Source organism: Arachis ipaensis, chromosome B4 (genome assembly GCF_059453495.1).
Source record: "Arachis ipaensis isolate K30076 ecotype BB chromosome B4, ASM5945349v1, whole genome shotgun sequence".
NCBI classification, from domain to species: domain Eukaryota; kingdom Viridiplantae; phylum Streptophyta; class Magnoliopsida; order Fabales; family Fabaceae; genus Arachis; species Arachis ipaensis.
The window spans coordinates 51,617,426-51,633,504 of NC_142439.1; positions in this window are offsets into that span (position 1 = coordinate 51,617,426).

Genomic DNA, 16,079 nt, shown 5'->3' on the forward strand with positions numbered 1-16,079 from the left:
CATGAATAAAGTCTCTTCTTGAGGCCTCCCTACGATTTGCTCGAGCTATCGCCACCTTCTTCGAACATTCTTCCACTAGTTTACTTTTATTCACCAGTTCAGCAAAATTTCTTATCTCTAGCGGAACAACGGAGTTCATTAGTTCTTCTCGGAGTCCTCCTTCAAATTTTAAACACTTCCAATCCTCAAAGTCAGCAGGATTCCCTTGGCAGATCTTGGAGAAACGGCACAAGTCATCAAACTTACGGGCATATTCTGCAATAGTTGTATTACCTTGTTTCAGCTGCATAAGTTCCATCTCCTTAGCGTCACGAGCTGCCCTCAGAAAATACTTCTTATAAAATTCATCCTTAAAAGTATCCCAAGGAATATCACCTTCATCTTGTTGCAACAGTCGCTGTATCCCCTGCCACCAATGCTCAACTTCTCCTTCCAGCATATAAGTAGCGAACTCCACGTGTTGACCTTCTGGAACATGCTGCGCTCGCAGTGATCATTAGATAGCTCGAAACCAGTTGTCAGCATCGGTCGCAACGAGTGTACCTTTAAACTTGGGCGGTTTAACCTTCAGAAAGGTCGCAAGGGTCATGGGTCTTTCGAGATGCCCCAAGTTATTCTCATCGTTTCCACTGTCTTCTCCATGTTCATTCTCATTCCCGTTTCTCACCCAAGACGTTCAACAGTCCTAGCCGCTGCTACTGTAGCCTCACGCACTGCCTCAGCTACAGCGTTCATGGTAGTCATAAACGTTTCCTGTTCCCTCTCGTGGTTAACATTAGGAATTCCTTCCCGTACGCCTCGTCTTCGTGAACCCATTGTAGTCCTGTTCACACCAAACAATCATTATTAAGGTGATCAGTCTTAACACTTCAAGTCAAGTGTGAACATTCCCAAAATGAAAACACAGAGACAATCATGCAACACACATCATCAAGATATCCTATAAGCATGAGACACACAAGTAGAGTATGCAATGAAGCATAGTCAGTCCACTCCCCAGGCTCTACTGGGAATGAACTGCTCTGATACCAAATTGTAACGACACAATTTTTGGTACGTCATGATCATACTACAAACTAAGCGCTACCAACTTGTCTTCCTAATTATTATCTATTATTTATTATATGAGCCTGATTTGTTGTTAAAAGCGTAATTAATTTGTGAGGTACCTTTTTTTTTTAAACGTTTGGATTAATAAACAGAATCATTCATAAGCAATTCACAAATAATAATAGATAAAACGGTTATAAACAACCACACATAAACACATCTCAAGCAGTTGATAACATTCCGTGATCCAGCTTTATTAGAGTATAGCCTTTTAGTTAGAACTCCCTTAGATATAGCTAAATAATATATATACAACATACCAGGCCCTGACCTGTTCAAGAAGTCCCTAAGCTGGTACCCAGGCTAGCCTAGACTCTATACTCACCTAGTCCCTCTAAACTACTAAAGCGAGGGAAAGTATATTCTAAGTCTTCAAAACTCAAGTCAGGTGGAACGTCATCAAAAGGTGGAACATCATCTTCTACTCCTCTGCACGATCAGACATTGCCATATGACATCACTCCAGTACCTCATCAAGTAGCCACATAACAAGAGTCTCGTACATAGAATTTAGGTTAAAGTTCGCGTACAAACGGGGTGCAGATGTTGGCTGGTCTCACCGTATATACATATGAACAGAGAATAAGATTCACCCTAGACTCAGAATACTACCTAGAGCAGAATCCTCTTTATGAACGGTCATCAGCAAACTACGGAAGGGTACCTAAGCTTCCATCTGAAGGGGGAAGGGAGAGAGAAGGGGTAAGAACTTGGGAGTTCTTAGTAGGGTCAGGGTTATTAGTTAAGTTCATTAATTTCGTGTTGTTTAGCAGACAAATAGAAGAATACAAGAAGCAGTAAATAGAAGATACATATAAATAGAGGAAATAGAGAAAATAGAAAATAGAACACCAAAAGAAAAATACAAGAAAATACAACACAGACACAGAGAATAGAATACAAACATGGAAAGCATATATTCATACAACAATCATAACAGAGGAAAATACACAGCCAAGTATGATGCATGTCTAGCCCTAGCACAGGTAATGAGCTCATTTGTCGGTTACATACCCACTCCCGACGTTACCCAACAACCTCTGTCTGGGTAAGGCTTTCTTGTTGGCAACACCCACTGCAAGCAACCTTTGTCTTGCAGGGCGGAACTTATTAGCCAATAAACGCCCAACACACTCACTGTAAGCAACCTTTGTCTTACAAGAGCAACAACACACTTACTGTAAGCAACCTCTGTCTTACAGGAACAACAACACACTCACTGTAAGCAACCTCTGTCTTATAGGAACAACAACACACTCACTGTAAGCAACCTCTGTCTTACAGGAGCACACTAATCTCGATACCTCTGTAAGCAACCTCTGTCTTACAGCAAAGCATTATAGTAAGGTATCCAAGCAAAGCGTTCTCAGTGGTCGTACCACCATCTATCTGACTGCCTCTCTACAGCATATTCTTACATAATCATTCTCATTATCATCATTCATTAACATTCTCATTATTCATCATCACTTTTACATTCTTATGCAGTACTTCTTTCTTTATCTGTTCAATCATGCTATACAAACTCTACAGCATTTACTTTTACAACATCTTAATTCAAACTATTTCTCTTTATCACATTACTCTTTTCTCTTTGTCTTTTTACTTTGCTTTAATTACTCTTTTCTCTGTATCCCTTTATTCTGCTCTGGTTACTCTGTTCTCTGTATTTCTTTACTCTGCTCTGATTTCTCTGTTTAACGCATGTATTTAAAGCTTATGTAAATTTCGGTATGAATAGTTAGTCTGTCCCAAGTATAGGTTCATTAAGTCTATACTGAAACAGTTTAACTTTTCATATAATACCTAACCCTAGTCGCAACTCAAGGACTAACTATGTTGCCCTAGTTCGTTCACTAATCTCTGTCTGTTTCTGTCATTAAAACTTTACAGAATTTTCTTTGGTTTTTATCTTTTCTTTAGCTTTTATCTTTCTTTTATCTTTGCCTCACTAATATATTCTTACCACTCCCTAAATGTTTTATCAAGGTAATTATGAGATTCTGCGCTTAAAGTTGTCTTTCTAAAGCTTTTACAAAAAACTGCCTTTTTCGCATTATTTTATTATTTTTATTAAAATATTATTTTTAATTAAATATTATTATTTAATATTTTATTATTATTTATTATTTTATTATTAAATTTTCAAAAATTACCTTGCCTTTACCTTTTAACCTTTAAAATTAACTTTTTACTACACGTAACTTTTAATATTTCTACTTTAACCACCCTAACTTTCAGAAATTACCAAATAACCCCCCAAACACCAAATTAATTACTTCCTTGCCCTTTTATGAATCAAAAAGGTGTTCTTCATTGTTCTTCACCACACTCAAAGTGTTCTTCATGTTCTTCATAAATTCTTCAAATTCTTTCTCTGTTTTTACCCGTTTTTCAGTTTTTTCAGCAACCGATTTTTACCATAATTCAAAATAAATTAGCAGCCAATAAAACCCCATCTTTTCTACATGATTTTAACACAAATTTATCCCTAATTTAGGGCCTATGGTTTTGTTTTCCAGCTTCTCCAAGAACATGAACTCAAAGCTTGAATTTAATCAAATTTCATCAAAATTTTACCAAATTTTCACCAAGAATCAATCATATATGCAACCAATTTTTATCACAGCCAAATCATACAACATTCACACAACTCAAACACAAATAATCAAGATTAATTTCGAGACACCCTACCTGGTTTTGCTGCTCCTAATTCAGTTAGACTTTTAGGTGGTCCTTTAGCACTTTTTCCTCCTAAATCACATCAAGAATAACTTTAAATCCAAAAACCCTCAACTAACCAAATCTCCCTCAGCACGTTAGGAAGTGATTTCTAACCTTATACTTGCTGGAAAGTCACGTTTCTTGGCCCTCAAGTCAAGTTAAGCATGATTCCTAAGGAAGAACATCAAGAAAACACATATTTAAGCATGTTTTCTTGAAACTGAATTAAAAGGGAGATGGTGCAGCCAACTCACCTTGATTCCAGCCTTGATAAGTCATATGATCATGTAGAGAAAGAAGAGAGGATCATTTTGGTCGGATTGGAATTTTGATTTGGGTTTTAGTTCAGCAGAAATCAAGCTTTGAAGATTTGGAACTAAGAACTTTTCTCTCTTTTTCTCTCTTGGAAATTTCGGCCACAAAATGAAAATGAACCAGCCTTGGGGGTTTTGGGGGTGTAGGGTGAGTTGTGATTGGTTGGCTTGGAGGTGGACTAAAATAATATTAAAATATCTCAGGTGTATAACTACTAAAACTAGATGTATCGGAACACTTGTAAAAACATCTCTAAAAATTATTTTCTGAGCTACTAGCATAAAAGACACTAGTAACATATTTATTATGAGAGTAAAACATGTCTAATGAGGCCTTAGCATTGCTAAAGTTATCAGAGAGTGCTGGTGCTAAGCTGCACCAGTAAACTGTGAACCCGGTTAAACCGATTTTCTGTTTTTAACTAAAACAGACCAAGTAACCTTATAATATCATTCAAGCATCTTCTAAAACTAATGTAATGATAATATTATACTATTATCTCTCTTCTCTCATTAATCGAGTCCGGTTCATCAAACAGAGACTATTTACGAAAAACAGAATCAAAACTCCTAACCGATATGGTTCAAAAACTAGGTTCTTCATGACTGCATTATCGAGCTTGCCTCAGAAAAGGTTCTAACTTAAAGATGACATAATGACAATAAGGATTGAGATACTTGATGTTATATCAGAGGTTCTCGCCTTACTGATCTTCCGGAGAAATCCGTATTTTCTGAGAAGATCTCACGTTCTCGAAAATCGGGGTTGTTACATTGACGCAATCGCATGGATGGCCATGTTTGGAGGACGACGCGGCCGCGTGGGTGACGCGGACGCGTGGGCATGTTTTTGCCTAAGGCATGCCTCCAGCCACGTTTTCGCGTGACTCTCTGTCCAATTCTCTTTTCTTCACATTACACTGGCGACGCGGGCGCGTCAGTGACGCTGCCGCGTCGCGTGCGTGTTTTTTTTTTAATAATAATTAAGATAATATGCAAAATGCTCATGCAACTATATGCAGCTATATGCCGGGATGATGAGGAGAGTCATTAACATCATAAAAATAAAGTAAAAAATAAAACTAAGATTGAAACAGAACGATCATACCATGGTGGCTTGTCTCCTACCTAGCACTTTGCTTTTACGTCCTTAAGTTGGATGCTCTTTAGGCTCATTCAGCTTCTCTTGGTGGATCTTCCAAGAGGAAAATCTCTAGTTCCTTTTGATTCTTCATCTTTTTACCATGATAAGGCTTTAGGCGATGTCCATTGACCATTAGAAATTTGGAGTTAATAGGATGACGCAGGTGGTAAACTCTGTATGGCTCTACCTTTTCTACTCTGTATAGACCTTCCCATCTTGATCTCAGTTTACCCGGCATGAGCCTCAATCTGGAGTTATATAGAAGAACTAACTCCCCTGGTCTGAATTCTTTCCTTTTTATGTTCTTGTCATGGACAGCCTTCATTTTCTCCTTGTAACGCCTGGAGTTGTCATATGCTTCTAGGCGAAGAGTCTCAAGTTCTGCTAGTTGCAGCTTTCTTTCAGCACCAGCTTTTGTAGGATTCATGTTGCACTCCTTCACAGCCCAAAAGGACTTGTGTTCTACCTCTACGGGGAGGTGGCAAGCCTTTCCGTATACCAAGCGGAAGGGGCTCATCCCAATGGGTGTCTTATACGCTGTTCTATATGCCCAGAGTGCGTCTTGTAGCCTGGCACTCCAGTCCTTCCTGTGAGGTTTTACGATCTTTTCCAGAATATGTTTAACCGCTCTGCTAGAGACTTCTGCTTTCCCATTGGTCTGGGGATGATAAGATGTTACTACTTTAAGAATTATCCCATGCTTCTTCAGTAATCATGTTAGTCTCCTGTTACAAAAATGGGTGCCTTGATCGCTCACGATTGCTCGTGGTGATCCGAAGTGACAGATAATATGGTTTCTAACAAAGGAAACAACAGCGTTAGTATCATCAGTGTGGGTAGGAATTGCTTCCACCCATTTGGAAACATAATCTACAGCTAACAGTATATAAGAGTAACCATTAGAATTTGGAAATATACCCATGAAGTCAATACCCCAAACATCAAAAATTTCACTGAAAAGCATAAACTGTTGAGGCTTCTCATCCCTCTTGGATATATTACCAAACCTTTGGCATGGGGAACAGGATTTACAAAATTCAGTAGCATCTTTAAAAAGAGTAGGCCACCAGAATCGACAGTCTAGAATTTTTCTAGCTATTCTTTGAGGGCCAAAATGTCCTCCACTCTCAGATGAGTGGCAAGCCTCTAAAATAGACTGAAATTTTGATTGAGGCACACACCGTCTAATTACCTGGTCAGCACCACACCTCCATAAATATGGATCATCCCATATATAATATTTGGACTTGCTTTTCAGCTTGTCTCTCTGGTGCATAGTAAAATTTGGAGGAAAAGTGTGGCTAACTAGATAATTAGATACTGGTGCATACCAAAGAACTACTTCAAATACTGCTTGTAAGTTATCAAATGGAAAATTGTCATTTATAGGAGTGGAGTCCACCTTAATGTGCTCAAGGCGACTCAAGTGGTCTGCCACTAAATTCTGGTTACCACTCCTATCCTTAATTTCTAAATCAAATTCTTGCAGCAGCAGTATCCAACGTATTAGCCTTGGTTTAGACTCTTTTTTAGCTAATAAATATTTTAGAGCTGCATGGTCTGAGTACACTACCACCTTAGTACCAAGTAAATAGGCTCGGAATTTATCCAGAGCAAAAACAATAGCAAGAAGCTATTTTTCAGTAGTAGTATAATTAGACTGAGCAGCATCTAAAGTCTTAGATGCATAAGCAATTACAAAAGGGTCTTTACCTTCGCGCTGAGCCAGCGCTGCTCCTACTGCATGGTTAGAAGCATCACACATGATTTCAAATGGCTGGCTCCAGTCTGGTCCTCTCACAAATTGGGCTTGACTCATGGCGGTCATCAGCTTATCAAACGCTTGCATACAACTTTCACTGAACTCGAACTCAATTTCCTTCTGCAGCAATCTAGATAAAGGTAATACTACCTTACTGAAGTCCTTAATGAATCTCCTGTAAAAACCTGCGTGGCCAAGGAACGAACGGACTTCCCTCACGGAGGAGGGGTAAGGTAAACTAGAAATAACATCCACCTTTACTGGATCTACAGAAATGCCAGTATTAGACACATGTCCTAGTACAATTCCTTATTTGACCATAAAGTGACATTTTTCAAAATTTAATACAAGGTTTGTATTAACACATCTGTCTAACACTCTAGATAAACTATCCAAGCAAAGGCTAAATGAATCACCATATATGCTGAAATCATCCATAAAAACTTCCATACAGTTCTCAATAAGATCAGAGAAAAGACTCATCATGCATCTTTGGAAGGTAGCGGGTGCATTGCACAAGCTAAAGGGCATCCTCTTATAAGCATAAGTTCCAAAGGGACATGTGAAAGTGGTCTTCTTCTGATCTTCAGGAGCTATATAAATTTGAAAATATCCTGTATAATCATCTAAAAAATGATAATGAGATTTACCTGACAGGCGATCAAGCATCTGATCAATAAATGGCAAGGGGTAATGATCCTTGCGAGTGGCTTAGTTGAGACGCCTAAAGTCAATGCAAACTCTCCATTAATTCTACACTCTAGTTATCAAGAGTTCTCCGTGCTCATTTCTTATTGTTGTGACTCCAGACTTCTTGGGCACTACTTGTACTGGACTGACCCATTCATTGTCTGAGATCGGGTAAATGATATCTGCTTCAAGTAGCCTGGTCACTTCCTTCTTGACAACTTCTAAGATGGTGGGATTCAATCTTCTTTGAGGCTGACGGACAGGCTTTGCTCCCGCTTCTAAGAATATTCTGTGTTCACAAACTTGGGGACTAATGCCTACTATATATGCCAAGCTCCATCCAATTGCTTTCTTATGTTTTCTCAGTACACTGAGTAGTTGTTCTTCTTGTTGAGAAGTGAGTTCCCTTGCAATGATAACTGGGAACTTCTGCTTGTCCTCAAGGTAAGCATACTTGAGGTGTGGAGAGAGGGGCTTTAATTCTAGTTTCTGTTCATAGCTAGGCTCTGGATCATCCAGGACTGGTGATAATGGTAAAGTCTTCTCATTATTTTCAGAAAGTGTCCCCACACTTGGACCTTGCTCCATGTACTTCTCTTCTAATTCTTCCTGGTGAACTTCAGCTACAGTTTCATCAATAATGTTGCATTGGAAGATAGAATGATTTTCTGGAGGATGCTTCATAGCTTCATTTAAACTGAAACTCACTGTTCGGCCATCTATCTCAAAGGAGTAAGTTCCTGAGAATGCATCCAACTTGAACTTTGAAGTCTTCAGGAATGGTCTTCCAAGAAGGATTGATGATGGTCTTCCTGAGTTATTAAGGGGCATTTCCAGGATATAGAAGTCAATGGGAAATGTAAGCCCCTTAATGCTCACTAACACATCTTCAGCAATTCCCACTACAGTGATAATGCTTTTATCTGCTAACACAAAACGAGCTGCCGACCTTTTTAAGGGAGGGAGCCTCAAAGCATCATATATAGACAAAGGCATTATACTAACACACGCTCCTAAATCACATATACAGTCAGAAAATATCACACCTCCAACGGTACAGCTAACCATACATCGACCTGGATCACTACATTTTTCAGGTATACCCCCCATTAAAGCAGATATAGAACTACCTAAGGGAATAGTTTCTAATTTATTAATTTTATCTTTATGTATGCACAAATCCTTTAGAAACTTTACGTATTTAGGTACCTGTTGAATAACATCAAAAAAGGGAACAGTTACCTCGACATTTTTGAATATTTCTACCATTTTGGGGTCAAGTTCCATCTGCTTTCTGGTTTTCCTAGCAAGTTGTGTGAAGGGAATAGGAGGGGCGCGATTTGTAGCTACGACATCCCTTGGGGCTTCATTCTATGGTTGAGCTTCTTCGTCATCTATGTCTTGTATGTCCTCTTCCTCTTCAGCATCTTCCACTTCCACCACATCCTCTGCTGGCACATTTTCTAGTGGGTTTGGCTCCTCATGGTTCCTCCCCTACAGTGTGGTTCCGGACCATAGAGTGATGGCATTGATGCCATCTATGGGATTAGGCAGTGGTTGAGAAGGAATTCCATTAGAGCTTGAAGGTTGATGTGTGGAATTAAGTGAGGAATCCATCCGGGAGACGAGAGCTTGTAAAGTGGCAGTTAAGCCATATAGACTAGAGTTCAGTTGAGCATGCATGTCTTGTTGTCCTTGTACAAGAGAATGGAGCATCTCGTCATTTGATGAGGAATTAGAATAAGCAGTCTGAGAAATTTGTTGTTGGATTTGTTGTGGTCCTTGTGATTGTCTTAGGTGAGGTGCTCTGTAAGGTTGGTTCTGATTCTACTGTCTGTTGTTGTTATTATTATTCCACCTCTGCTTTCCATTGTTGTCTCTGCCTCCTCTGTTAAAGTTATCCTTCCATCCATGGTTAGAATTATCTCTCCAGCCTTGGTTGGAGTTGTCTTGCCATCCATGGTTATTGTTGCCACTTTGGTTGTAGTTGCCACCTGGTTAATTGTATCCTTGATTCGGGCAGTCATAGAAGTTGTGAGTGGCTGCCACAGTGTTGTCTTCCTGGAGCTACGGGCATTCATCAGTATAATGACTATAGTCAGCACAGATCCCGCATACTCGTTGTGGAACTAACTGTTGGCTTTGTTATGGTGAAGGCTGAGCTTGATTTGCTTGTTGTTGGTTCAGCTGCATCTGTTTAATTAGGTTGGTCATTTCACATATGCTCTGTGTCAGGGCAGTAATTTCTTTGCTAGAGGAAACCTCTGCAATAGCTTTGGGGTTGCGCCTTTGTCTGTGATTCCTAGTGGACTCAGCTAAGTCGTTGATCAGTTGCCATGCTTCATCTGTGGTTTTGTACTTTTCAAAGAACCATTGCTGGCACCTTCTAATGTAGTCTTATCCTGGGGGTTCATGCCTTGAGTGAAGTAGCTGATCAATACTAGTTTATCAATCATGTGATGGGGACATGCATCCAGGAGGTTATTGAAACGCTCTCAATATTCGTAGAGAGTCTCAGATTCGCCCTGAATAATCATTGAAATCTCATTCCTCAATCTATCAGTAACTTTTGATGGAAAGTACTTTTCCAAAAATTCTCTTCTAAGTGTGTCCCAGTTGGCAACAGTTATTTCAGGTTGGGAGTAGTACCACTCCCTTGCCTTTCCCTCAAGAGAAAATGGAAAAGCGGTTAACAGGATAGAAGTTTCATTTGCACCATGACGCCTAACAGTAGAACAGGCTGTCTGGAAATCCCTAAGATGCTTGATAGGCTCTTGAGCAGGTAAGCCATGAAACTTGGGTGTCAAGTTGATCAGTGCAGTTTTTAGTTCAAAATCTGCAGCTGCAGTTAGGCGATGCATTTGATATGGCTGTAGTGTAAAATCTAGGACTCCTGCCTCCTGGAGAATAATCCTCCTAGGTGCTGCCATGTTTCTTGCACATAAATCAACTGGATCAGTAGTAAATGAGCTTGTCTCGCTCTCAGATGGCGGTTCAAATTCGCGCTCAGATGAGACTGGTGAATTGATAGTAATTACTTCACCACCCTCGGAGGCTAACCGACGTCGAGTTCGTCTAATATGTGAAAGAGTTCTTTTAATTTCAGGATCAAATGGGACTAAACTCGGATCAGGAAATGAATGCGTCATTCAATGAGAAAGACATGTGACTCATGGTAACAGGAATAAAAATAAAATATGCAAATAAAAATAAAATATATACACTAATTAATAATTTAGCACACTATTGCAACTCCCCGGCAACGACGCCAAAAATTGATGCGTGGCAGAAGTTAACCAATTAAGAGATTTCAATTAAGAGAAAAGCGTTGCACGTATAGCTCTTAACCGGCTAAGATCTGTCTCACCAATTTAAAAAGGGTTGTCATAATTTTAGAAATAAAGATACTGGGAGTATGAGTCCTAGGTCGTCTCCCAACGAGTTGCAGGAAAGAGTGCTAATTTTATTAATCATAAAATTCCAAGAAAGTTGAGTTTGATAATAAGTAATTAAAATAATTGTGAATTAAGGCAATGAACATAAACTAAAAATAATTATTGATATTTTGAATAAAAGGCCTTGACTGGGGGAATAATTAACTGGAACTTCTATCCTTGTTGGGATCTTCTCAAGTGTGGTGTAAAAGGGTTGTTGTTCTCACTCGATTACCCCTTACTAAATAAGGAAAAGTATGGAGATTGAACTAACTCTTACTCTCAGGTCCTAGCCCTCTCCCTTGGGGAGGTCTAGTGTTAGTAAGTATGAAGTTAGCTAACAACGTCCAGTTTAACCAAGCACTTGAGCATTCCAACTCAAGTATCACCTCTTAATCAACCCCCATGTCAAGTGGAAATTCTACTCCATTGACATGAAATTAATAATCATAAAAATATATATAATTAATAGAAATAAAATAGAGAATTAAAATTAATTAAAATAAAAATAACTTCATATATTAATAAATTCAAAATGTAACATACTTAATTGAATAGAGTCAATGAGTAACTAATTAAAAATAAGGGAATAAGGAAAAAAACTAAAGTAATGTCTTCGACGGAGGTAATGACTTTCAGCATCCAAAAATCCAAGCAAAAGAATAAAACTATCAATATAACACTAATCTAGATTCAGATCTAAAACCAGGAGTAATCCTAATGTGATGAATCTGAATGTGTGTGGATGCCTTTTTTGAGTTTCTGCATGTTCCCTAAGTTTATTCTGTGTTTCTGGGCCGAAAACTGGGTCAAAAAGCGGCCCAAAAATTGCCCAAAATCGCCCAAAACTGTGTTTCTGTTATTTTTGCAGATCGCGCAGGTCACGCGTACGCGTTGTCCACGCGTTCGCGTCCTTCAACGTTTTTTTCCTTGCCACGCGTTCGCATGGTTCATGTGAACGCGTCATTCGTGCAGACTCCAATCCACGCATTTACGTCAGGCACGCGTCCGCGTCATTGCGAATTCTCCATTTCGCGCGTTCGCGTGGGCAATGCGCTCGCGTCATTGCTCGCTGGTAATCTCCTTAATTTCTTGTGTTCCTTCCATTTTTGCAAGCCTCCTCTCCAATTTCCAAGCCATTCATGCCCTATGAAGCCTGAAACACTTAACACACGGATCACGGCATCGAATGGGATAAAGGTGAATTAAAATACATAATTAAAAGTCTCTAGGAAGCAAGTTTTCAACCATGGAGTGATTTTGGAAAGGAATTGTAAATACATGCTTATCATGTGAATAAGTGGGTAAAGAATTGATAAAACCACACAATTAAACACAATATAAAAATGGTTTATCAGGCTCCATGGTGAGGAAGAAGAGTTGAAGCAAGAAGAGCAACAAGAGGAGAAGGTAGAGATTAACAAACAAAAGGAAATAGTGGGTGGATGTTTAGGATATGTTGAGCAGATTAAGGAACCTCGAGTTGAAGAACCGTTCTCCACGGAGCATGGAAGAGATATTAAAGAGGAGAGTAAAGTTGCAGAAGTAAACAGAGAGTTGAAGGAAATCGATTAAGAAGCGGACTCCATCACCAGTGATTTTTTGCCCACATTGACCAATTCCCTTGACAATCTTGTTAAGCCTTCTTCCAGTGGACTAAAAAGCAAGGTTGAGAAGGATGTGCCACCTCCAAAAACCAATGTGAGTGAAGGACTGGAAGAAGTGTTCCAAGCAACAAGCCCTCCTATCTATGATGATTCCGCATCAACATATGATCCCTTCGACTTTGAAGAGTCCTTCCCCAAAATGCTTAAACTTGATGAGGAGGTAGACTTCACTAGACCTCTTATCTATGATGAGAGTGATGGGGAGGAGATAGAAGAAGTTGGTGAAGAAGAATTTGAACTTGAGGAAGCTTGGCAAGAGGAGAAACTTGAAAAACCTTGCCAAGTGGTGGAAGCCTCTAGAAGAAGATGGACGGGAGTGGAGTATGCTTTATCAAGAACTTTGGAAACTCTTCCACCTAGTTCGCCATCCAATCCTTTGCTTGAGTGGGTAAAACTTCTAACTCTCAGCTTTATTATCCCACTTGAGTATGGTCTGCTTGAGCGAATGGCCAACTTAGGGCGCTTTGTGGGATTAAGCGAAAGAGGAGGATGCTTAGTGGTTGGTGTTCTAAATGTAGACTCATTATGATTGGAAGCTCAAAATTGAAGAACATGGATTGGTGTAATGCTCAATTAAATGGGTCCAGGAGAGTAGTTTGGCGCTTTCATGAGAATTCTGCTTTCTCGTCGCCCGGAGAAAGTCAAGGCGATCAACTAGAAGATGGGTGCGAAGACAAGATATGGGATCCTGGATTACCCTATGAGAGCCAATTTTGGGAGCTCATGTTTTGGAGAGGACCTCACTCAAGCTTAGTGAAGATGGTTAGAACTTCTACAACCCGATTGAAGGACAAGCACTCTTGGAGGTTCAAGGATGGATACAAGCATAAGCCACCTTGACAAGAAGCCTCCCAATGTCCAACTTAAGGACTTAAACTAAAAGTGCTTGGTGGGAGACACCCCACCATGGTAAACTCTTTCTGTTCTCTTATAGATATAATGAATGAATGAATTGAGTTCCATTGTACATAATTTCTTTACTTCTTAGTATATTTTGCTTGCTTGCTAAGGTGTTTATACATTTTATGCTTTAATTAGGGATGATTCTTTGAACTTGAGTTTTTGCTTGAATTACAAGTTTCCTCAATTTGTTTCTCAAGGTTTTGCTCTCACCAACATCAATTCACATAACTCTAGTGACCCTTGCATTGATTGATGACTTATTTTCTCATTAGTTGCTTTCTAGCTATACTATATTTCATCATCAATGACTTGATGCATTTCATGATTGTGAACGTGCTTACATTCCTATTTTGTGCATTCCTTTTGAATTGAGCCAGTAACCACCATATCACTGATTTTCAAACTGATTTCTAACTTACATTTGTTTAACCAATTAACTTCTTTTGGTTTTCAACTTAACTCTTTTGATCATTATTTTGGATATGGTGTTTCCTAGGCTTAATAAACAAGTAATGTGCAACTGTGGTTTAAATTCTTGGTTTGAAGTTTGGTTTGAATTCTGAATTCTGTTGCTTACATTCCAAGAAACCTCTTTTCTTTATTCACTTTATGAATATGCTTTGCTTTGAGTGCTTTGTATCTATTTGGCTATCTTCTTATATTGTATTATCTCTGTTTTTCAGGATGTCAGACAAAGGAAAAACCATAGCGACTACTTCTAAAAAGAGAAAGCGCTCTAAGACCTCTACCCCCTCACCATATGCTAATTATGCCAAGAATCCGCTAAACGAAGAGGATAAGGAAAATCAGCTGCTGCCACCCACTGACCCGATCAAATTCCCAAACCTCTACTGTGAGCTACGCTTCTCCAGTTATAAGAAGACTGAACATTGAGAAGAAGCTGAACCTTCCCAATGAAGTGTGGCATGCCGTAAACACCCGTATCTCAGAGTTGGGATTAGATTTCGTGGATAGGGACTTGGGAAGGATTAACATCTCATGGGTTAAGGAATTTTACTAAAACTTCTTCCGAGCGAACTTGGATTCAGTACACTTAAGGGATAGAGAGATTATGGTCACTGAGGCTGCCAAAGGAGATGCACTGCTTTGCAGAGTTGGTACTCCTGACACTTGTGCCTACCATCAGGCAGAGGTAGCTCTTCTCTCCATGACATTTGACTATGAGGCACTTAAGCGCGTGATCGCCACACCGGACGCCCCCTAGGTGATGGATTCGAACAACAAGAAGCCCAAGAGGATGCTATCCATATATCTGTCTAAGGAGGCTAGGACCTGGCAGCAGATATTTGTCCACTATGTCTTGCCTACAACTAACTTCTCAGAGATTCTGATGGATATGCTAGTTCTGATTGGGTGTGTCATGGAGGAGAAAGAGGTGTATTTCCCCCGGCTGATCAGGCATAGCATGTGGAGAGCTTATATTCGCGGCTTGCTACCGTTTCCTACACTGGTCACCAGTTTGGTTGAGCTAGCTGATGTCCCGTGGGAGGACAATGATGTGACACCACTACCCCCAGAGGACGACGACAAGGAGGTTACCATTCCATGGGGTGGATGGGTGCACGAGAAGCCACCGACCAGCCGCCGTTCTCGAGCGAGAACGGTGGTTGAGGCAGCTAGACCCTCCTCCTCCACAGCAGCAGGACCCGCCTCTTCCTCACTAACCGCAGCATCCTTACCACCACCACCAGCAGCACCTGAGCCGACTTATTTGTTGGTGCAGCACCTGCTTCACTTCGTGGAGCGCTTCGAGCATCGTGTCATGCGACGTCTTGACCGCATCGACCAGGTGTTTGTATCACAGGGAATCGAGCTATCGCCGCTCCCAGACTCTCCCGCTTCTGATGAGCAGGATCAGGAGCAGGAGCTAGCTAAGGAGCCGACTCATCAGGATGCACCTCCAGAGACACAGGCCACCACTGAGGCCCAGTAGCCTCCTAAGGATCCACAACCACATCCAGAGCCACAGGCAGTCCTAGTCCCACAGCCTGAGCCATAGCCCGACATGATTGTTGACCTCCATCCCAAGCTTCAGTAGTGGCATCGAGGACGATGCTTGATTCTAAAATGTGGGGAGGTCAGCGTTCGTGACCGGTGTTTACATTTATGTGGTGAACTTTCGGACATCTATTTCTAACTTCTGCACTTTATCTTTTAGATCATTTTGGGATTACTGTACATGTTTGCTATTGTGCATACTCTTATTTTGGTTGTTGCATACTCTTAGTATATATATATATATATATATATATATATATATATATATATATATATATATATATATATATTTTGCATCTTAGTCTTTGATTG